This window comes from Protopterus annectens, chromosome 5.part1, assembly GCF_019279795.1.
Source record: "Protopterus annectens isolate FY-2018-M chromosome 5.part1, PAN1.0, whole genome shotgun sequence".
Classification (NCBI taxonomy): Eukaryota; Metazoa; Chordata; order Ceratodontiformes; family Protopteridae; genus Protopterus; species Protopterus annectens.
This window is the reverse complement of record NC_056736.1, coordinates 157,873,107-157,882,997: the sequence shown is the minus strand read 5'-3', so window position 1 is coordinate 157,882,997 and position 9,891 is coordinate 157,873,107.

Below are 9,891 nucleotides of genomic sequence, written 5' to 3'. Positions count from 1 at the left end.
AGTCCCAATCATGCATTGTGGTGCCACCTGTGTGGAGTGTGATAAATGTTGCTGTGTGCCATTCAGGGGCCACAGTGTCTGATACAAGGCTATTACTGAATATGGTGGCCTAGTGGGGAGACATGTCATTCAGAGGTTTGTGGACATCACAGCCTGAGACTTTGGAAGGTGACATGGGGCCAGTGTCCTATAACATATAGAGTGCAGGTTAGTACTGTGTAGGTGTGACCGCAGGGACACCGCAATGTTCCTGCATGGATTGTGGCCCTGTAGTGAGTGAGATGGTGTAATGTTAGCATTGAATCCATCTGCCAGCATGTTGCCAACATCATCTGGGTCTGTAATGTTCCTGAGTGACTGTTGTATGTGAGAGCAGATGTGGGTGTTGCCATCAACTACTGACATACCACCATAATGCCTTGTGGTACACCCTGGAATGTGTCGCAGTAATGTTTATGTAGCTAGTCTTGGAGTATGTGATGAGGGATCCTGTGGCCCTACCGAGGCTGACCAGTGAGCTACCCCACCCATGGGATTGTACACCACTGTGCAACAGCCTCCACCTGTTGTTGTACATTATGTCCATGGAACTTGACCACCAGAGTGGCGTCTGTTATCTGGTGTGTACCATCATGGCTCTGTGTGGAATAGCATGATCCATGCAGTCGTGTACGTGCTAATGAAGTGCACTGGGGTATGTTTCAGCATTTGTATGTGCATTGTCCATCTGCAAGGATGTCATGACATTAACAACCACTGTCATAAGACGTCTGTAGTAGGTGTTGTAGTACTCATGTACTGTGTATGCCATGAAGGGTGTGGTGCTGGGATGTGGCTAACAAGGTTGATTAGCATATGTTCAGAATCCACCAATGAGGGGATAACCCCAGGTGTGGAACACCAGTCACATATTAGTAGTGTTCATGTCAAGGTTAATGTTGGTCTTGGAGGTGGTGTGTATGTGTTGATCCAGCTGAGTGGAGGTTATGACTCATGGATGTGTCGTTACATGAGTGGCTATCCCAGTTAAGTGCGGGGTAGTGTCAGTCAGACATCAGTAGTAGCTGTCTGAGCCCTACTGTCCAGTACACCAACAGATGATGTCTGGTAACCTTGGGGTATGTTGTTGAATCTGTAGCTTGTTACAATGTGTATAGCGGTTACGGACAGAGTTAGTTGCACGTGGAGCACCTCTGATGCATTGTGCTAAGTAACTAGCCAAGATGTGTGTACAACATAGTGGGATATGGGAACACCTCAGCTGTGGATGTGCCGGTCCAGGTATGTGCCTGAAAGGTATGGTCTGTCTATAACCTGTCATTGCAGGTGTGCTCTGCAGAGCCTAGAGGCAGGTCCCAGTCACTGCAGAGATATTTGAGTGGTGCATTATAAGGTGTGCCTTGCCTGCGTGCGTCACAGAGGAAGATGCAAGCATTGTGTCACATGACCCCATGTCTTGCTTGCCAGTTCCCATTCTGCCGGTGACTGTTATTGGAAACTGTGCAAGACAGGCAGTATAGAAGCAGCAAGAGCCTTACATATGATCTGTACTCCCAGGGCTGACAGGTGCAGGTCATCTGTGCCAAAGCATTGTGTTTGACCAGGTCAGTCAAAGCGGACAGATACCAGATGTCTGTGGAATGACAGCAGAAGTATAGGCAACTGTTGAAGTGACACAGTCAGTCATTGTACAGTGGTATCGGGTCCGGATGAATGCATAATGCTCCCCAGGGCTAGGCCCACACCTTCAAGGCTACAAGACTGGTGAGCTATTGCATGTCCCTGCACACGTAGTCTGTGAAGTGGCATCTCAGGGCAGTCACACTAACATGGAGAATGACAGTCACATCGTACCTGGTGAGGTGTGGCATGGGAGCATACGTTATGTTGCAGAACCCGTTACGCAACAGCAAGATGTAAGCGATTATCGCCTTGTGTAGCCTGCTGTGTGGTGTGTTGTGTATGTTATAACACCCTATTGGCTGTATGTGATGGGCACACACGAGTCTGTGGGCTATAAGTTGGTGATGTTGTGTTCCATGATGTGGGGCTGCCCCTGGTGCCTACACAGAGTTTGGAGAGGTACTGCACAAGTTGTCCTCGTATGTGTGGCCTGTGGTGGAGATCATGTGAGACTATGTGATGAGTGGGGTGTGTTACGAATGTTACACATCCCCACATGACTGTCAGGTGCAGTCAGGGTTGGTGACAGCATTACCCCCAGCAGGGCTGCATAAGTGCACCCCCCACAGGCTGTAGTGTCGTATGTTGGGAGGTGAGCATTGAATGTGTACATGAGACAATTGCTCTATTGCCACATGTATGACATATCCATCATGTAGACAGGCAATAGCACTGGTACGTGACAGTTGGACATGCCTGTATATACAACCTTGTCTCACAGGATATGTGCGTTACGTGTGTACAACAGCTGTTGTACCATAAGGAAGCTGGAAATTTTAGGACAGCCAGCGTACCTGTGGGAAATGGTGTGGAATGGGTGCTATATTAATCAGTAGCTCATGACATGCTCACAAGTTCTGAAGAAGTGCCTAGCATGACCATACAATACAGATAGGGTGTTGGATAATATCAACCCACAAGTGGTGACAACAGTCATAATGGGTGGCACCACACTATAACCCTGCTGAGTATGGTGTGCATGTCCATGAACCATTATCACTGTAGATGTTAGCAGTACAGATGTACAAGACAGTACTGATGTTTGATTACAAATACCTTTGTATGTCACAGGAGTGTTCTGCCAGTGGACTGTTGACAGACTCACAACTACAAAAGGTGCCAGAGTGACATGTGCATATCACACCAATGCCAGCTACAGTAGAACAGGGTTAATGTGTTGTACTCCACCCTCATTGTAGCCCATACCACACAGACAAATGTTAGGCATCTGTGTATGTAAGGATGTGAATGGCCATGATCTATGAGGAATAGCTGTGTCAGTGTTGTGAACAACATACAGAATGGGCTGTGTGGGTGAGGTGTGTGACATATGTGCACATTCTGATGGATGATATCAGCATTGTCACCGCTAGGTGAACATCCCTGTACCCATTAACTACAACCTAGGCTGTGGTCAACATTATGGACACTGTGTAAGGGATGGTGCTGTGCAGTACACCTCCCTGTCTTGGTGACATCTCCAGGCCCCTTGGGTAGTCATATGAGGTACCCATGTCATGACAGGGTGCCATCCATGAGCATCATTGGACAGGCATATACAGCACTGGGGTGACCAATATTTCATCACATATCACCTTTAAGGGGTAACAGCCATACGTGGATGGGCGATACCAGCCTTCACAATCCTCATCTCCACTATGCAGCATGCTGTCTACCTTGCATAAAGACATTTGCTACACCATGATGATGGACATGCTACATGTCCATATCCTGATCTGTAAGACATACATCATGGACAGCTACCGTCCTAATACTAGGATCGCCACATGCTGGACAGATCCCTGTGCCATACATGTGACATACTCCCGCCAAACCATGCAAACCTGTCCATCATCGCTGCACATGTCATTCCAGTCATACATGGTGTGATGGCCGCATGGTCGATGTAGTATCAACTGTCCGGATCAGTAATGTGGCACTGATGCACCTCGTGGTGGCATAATGGCTGTCTGTTACAGCTAGGAATCCTTGCCCATACATGCTATGGTTGATAACCATCCCTGCGAATGACGTCCAACTAGCCATTGTCCCATGTCTATCACATGTGCAACACAGGCAATCCGTGCCAGGATGTTGAACAGCTGTACAGTGCTGTGTAGATGTATATGGCAAAACACATGTATGTACAGGTGTCCATGCGTATGTGTGCATTGTCACTGCTCAAGTCCATTAAGGCTGTGTCTGTGTTGATATGTGACATATACACAGCATCAAGGTCAACAGCATTACCGTGGACACATCCAGGCATGTGCAGATAGGTAAGAACACCAGTGCAGGCAAATAGACATGCCCACATCAAGACAGCATTCACATGGAGTATGAGCACTGTAATGAGGTGACACACATATATGGTGATGATATCCAATGCATAGCGGGAGTTATATGTGTGTGACACAAACACGTCAGTCGTGTCAGTGTCATGATGATTTGCAAAGATAACTGTGCAGATGTACTAGATGTCATAGAAATGTATGTGCAGCAGTATTTCTGTACATCTCTGAAACTATGACCTGTCACCATCATTATGTCTTACAGGTAATGCCTCGTACACGCCTTCCAGCGTACAGCCGCCAGGAGGATGATGTCCTCATCCAGTACCTCCATGAGAACTATGAGGTGTTGTTCAGCCATGTGCCACAGCATGCCCAGCAGCGGGACGACCTGTGGCAGGATCTACGCAGGAGGGTGAATGATGTAGGTGGCCATAACTGCACCTACCAGCAGGTGCGCAGACAATGCATGGACTTGATATGACATGCAAAACAGCGTGCCACTGCAATCACCAGGGAACAAAGTGGAACAGGTGGTGGGCCACCAACACAGTCCCCACTCTCACACATCGAGGAGCTACTGGCCAGTCTGGGGACACCCTCAGAACAGCATCCACACACACTAGCTGCCATCATGGAGGTGGGTGTCTCCCAACCAATGAGCCTGGAGTTGCCTGGTAAGTCAGTACTGCACATATGGCTATTATATCCCATTTAGTTACATGTGTCACTATACATTATGTAAAGTAACAACATATGCAAGATATGTGGACACACATGCTGCATACTACAGTATGCTACCCTGTGTATGCACACATGTGCATACTATATGCTATTACACAGGTGAATGTGTTAACATGCACAGTGCACACTGTGGCTGTCATACAGTCATGGATAATGTTCATACTGCTGTGTCACCCCTATACAGGTACCTCTGGCATGCCGCACAGACATGAGTCCGTTGCAGGTGATACTGTCATCAGTATCAGGCATGTTAAAACATAGATCTATTTGCCATGTGGCCAGTTAACAGTTGCACACTTGATGTTCATTCCAGTGACGATATACAGGTCGCATCACCCATCATTCACACAGGCCACCCATGTGCAATATATACAAACAAAATGATACACCGACTTGAAACCACAGTAGTTGTCATTGCTGCATGTGTGGTCAGCTGTGCATACAATGGTGGAGGTGTTCTACAATGGAGGCATATGTAGTATGCATTGGAACAACATGTGTGGTACGCAAACAGTACCACACAGTGAGCTGTGATATGGGCAGCCCACAGGTGTCACCATTGTGTTATATGCCCCTGCATTGGGTGCACACATTGTGATGTGCCATCTGACATGTCCCAGACACGTTGTGTTCTGGCTGCAATATTGTCACACTATCCCATGACCAATACCCCACATACCAAACATACAACCCGTTGTCTGCATAGCCCTGTGGATGGTGACATATCTGACATATATGGGTGTATGTCATATGGGACAACACAGACATGTGAGATAGATGGCCATCACACACATTTGGCCAACACATGTGCACACATGGCCATGGGGGATGGCCAGAGACACGTAACCACACAGTAGATATAATGTGTATACACCCTGTTGCACATTGTCCACACATGGTCCAATTATAGCCTTAGTTGACTGATTATACAGTTGATGTGGTACACTGGACATCCTAAAAGTTTGTGCACAGCTAGTGGAGGTGTCACTGAAGTCTACCATATAAGATCTGTTGAACATCACGACTGTGTCATAGCATGACAGTAGTCACCTGTACAGCTTCCACAGAAATTGACACCACATCAGGCCACAGATACTGTACATTTCCCTTGCTGCTGTAGGACATCACCGTTAGCTGTGCACCTCGTATGTGTGGTACATCAATGTCATGTGGGAAATGGTGAATTGACATGTCCGCTATGTGTGGACATGGTTGCCAGGCAGCTAAGACCCTGTAGTTGCTGTGCAGGGGTGTCATCTGTAGGTCCTCCAGTGACCTGCCACTTGACACAGCATGGTTTGGTGTGTATACACCTCAGCATCGTGGGTCACAATACACAGTTATGCCATGGGTATGCATGCAGTTATGGCTATGCAATGTGTATATATTATGCATTGTACAGCAATATAGATGCCTCATGATGCCATGCAATGGCACAGTGTCTGTACTTCACACTGTATAGCAATGTAGACAGCTCACACTACCCTTCCATGCTCATGCACATTTACTAAACATGCATTCTATCTGTAGGGCATACAGACAACACTGCAATGTGATGCCCATTACGATGCTGTACATGTGTCAGGACACCATTGTGTCAGACATGTATGCATGTTAATGCACACATCAGCAGATGACATGTCAAGGTCACATCAGCCATATGTACTGTTATCCTGTTCTGGTCCACATGGTGTATCACGGGGATGCATGCATACTACCATGATTGTGTGAACTGCATGGCTACTGATATGACACCTGCTTGCTGTAGTATGCACCCCAGGGAGGTATTTACTAACACTATTAATGTCTGAGTTGCATGTCCTCTGCTGTATCACAGGCATGCTGCATGCCATCTGTCAAATCACATGCATGGTGTGTCTGTGTGTGTGTGTGTGTGTGTGTGTGTGTGTGTGTGTGTGTGTGTGTGTGTCTGTGTGTCTGTGTGTGTGTGTGTGTGTGTGTGTGTGTGTGTGTGTGTGTGTGTGTGTGTGTGTGTGTGTGTGTGTCTATTGTAATTTAGAGTCTTTCTTTGCATTCACAGGTGATGTAGGTGCATTACCCTCCTGCGGTCTATCTGATGTTAGTGTCCCCACAGATACTAGCAGTGATGAACATATGCATGAGGTACAGGCAGGGTTGTCAGGGGCTAAATCTGTGCCAATGGTTGCCATCCCAGCTATGTCCCCCTCTCACCCACACACAGTTCTGCTTCCAACACATACCGCATCACCAGTGGCCATAGAGGAAGGACAGTCAGCGTCTGTTAGCATGGAAATGGAATGTGTGGTGGCTACAGAAGGTGTGTCTACACACCATGGTGTCAGTGCAATGACTGCAGATGTGCCACACAGGCATGTGGCCGGTGCTGCTCGTAGGAGGACCTCTGGCAGACATGCACCTGCAGGACAGAGCACAGCAGCTGGTATCACCAGACGCATGTTCCAGACTGTAATGGCGACACAGGCACGTGCTGAATGGCAGAACAGAGAAGGGCAGAGGCTGCAGAGGGCTGCTATCCGTACCCTAAATGACATCATCCAGGCATTGGCAAATGCTCAACAGAAGATTGCTGATGTTCTGGACAGGCGATTGGGTGACATGGTCGGAATCCTTGACCGTGGCATGGCAATCCACGAGCATGAGCTATCTGTGCTGGAACATCTAGTAGGAGTGAGGCATAGGCCATGTGGATGTAGGCCAGCTACACCACCTAGTGCAGGTCAACGTGAGCATGCCATCTCACATGCACACTCCCATAGTGCTGGTAGCAGTAGCAGTGCAGCTGGTGCTGCGCTGTCCATGCCAGGACACAGCAGGAAAGGTGGACATGGCCCTGGATGTTCCCAGTGGGGATACGGTTCCAGTGGACATGTGTCGTCGGACAGTAGCCAAGCTGTACCTCCGCCTGGTAGTGCCCATGCAACCCCTGGCAGGCACAGGTTATGAGGCCGTGGCCGGACACAGTGAGCTATACAACCTGGTCTGTACAATCTGGAGCTGTCAATAATACCCTGTGTAGGCCTCACAAAAGGCAGAACTGTGTGCACACATACACGCACACAGCAAAGACATCTGTAGGGCACCCCAACACCCACATGCATACTGAACAGACATGTCCAATCATATCACTGGCCCTTACCCACACACAAGATGTCATCCATTGGTGCAGCCTATGCCCCTGGAAAACATTATCACCCTGTGCATATGATGAAGCCTGTGCCGCATCCCTGTCATCCACACCATTGGTGCAGGGACATGCTCAAATGGTCTGATGCACAGGGTGAACAGAATAGTGAGAAGTGTATATTACATTAGTTGTGTAAGAATAGTGAGAGAAGTGTATATTACATTAGTTGTGTGTGAATAGTGAGAGGCGTGTATATTACATTAGTTGTGTACTGTTGACACGCACCAGACATACCATGTAGTACAGGTTTAGCATGCATTGTTATATGTTCACAGTATGTGTCTCGGTAACAACAGTAACAGCATGTTGGTAATGATGCCCTGGTTCCCTCCTTATGGTCTACTTGCATGTACCTACAGGTAGCACTGTTTGCAGTCTCCCATGTGTAACTGTGGAGTACTCACAGGCACATATGGCAATACCAGCATGCTATACGTAGCCTCAGCCTGACTGTTGGAAAGTCTAACATAACACAGATGTCCACATATATACTGATCCAGAAGCATGTGGGCAGTTTAATAGGCTACAGTGGCTAGAGATGTGACATCCATACCAGGTCACATCACAGGTATGTTGACATGGTGCAGGGGTTGTACACAGCGGTCTGGCCAATGATAATGTTAGAGGCCACTTGATAGCATGAGGCCTCACTGTGTAGCAGTAATACCCTGTCACATTACAGGAACATGCTCACACTCATGGGGTCAACAACACTATAATGCACACCCCATAGAGTTGAGGTGAGGACCCTTGCCTATGTGGTCATCACCATCACAGTACTGTGAACCCACATGATGCGACACAGAGAAAGAACATGTACAGGCAGCCAGTGCAGCTGAGACCGATGGCATCAACAGGGTAGTGGACTGCATCACCATGAGGGGTTAGGGATCCTGTGTGTTCTGTATGGTAGCATACACCCTCACTCCATGCACCAGACAACCATACATACCTACATACACACACACACTGTGGAGACCACAAATGTCATACACATATGGATAGCTGATGTGTGTTATACACACACCACACCTGCCTACATCATGCTTTCCACACTGCAGTATGTACAGATCTCTACAACAGTGTACAGGGGTGTGTAACAATTGGGATGTATTCCCCACCATATGTGGCATATATGGTCACACAAGCAAATACACATGACAGTACTGTAAATGATACACCTGCTATATGATGATTCGTCTGACAGACATGCAGCAGTATTGGCTGCATTATGTGTACCAACACTACCTTCGGCAATTGTGCTGCTATATGCACACGGGAGGATGTAAGTGCTACAGGTGTCAAGTGACGTACTGTCGGTAACACCTGACCGCTGTGCAGGTTTTATGTCTCCACCGTCAAGTAACGGTAACATAGCGTACTGTTTGCACATGTAATGGTAGGATGGCGTGTGACACACCTGAGAGCCGTCCCCAGCAAACATCCATTTACACAGGTGGAACACCACTTTATGTACACACATCCATCCATGCCTGCTGTACATCCTACCGTACTGTCAGTATGTCACCATATACAGGTGTCAATGATGGGGCTGCATTGCAACTGCATGTTGTAGTTAGGCACAGATGAGTTACTTACATCAGCTACTGCACATGCATGGTAGCTGCATGCACACTACAGATTGTACATGTGTGTTGCTCCTACATGCCTGTCATGTAGCCATGTTTGTATGCATTGCAATTGGTGGACATGTGTGTTGACATACATAACACATGGACTGTTGTATGATATGATGGGTGTCATGGGTAACTAGTACAGAGGGAATGTGTCCTCGGTCAACATTGCTGCCTTATGTACTGTTAGCATTCAACAGCCATGGACCCACCTTCCATTTGTGTGCGTATCATTGCTGTAGCCACTTGTCTGCACAGAGGACAGCAAAAGCTATGCTATGTACATGTGTTGTATGTGTGGTCCATGCACATATCCACTGCAATCACATGTATGACATAGCCAAACATGTGT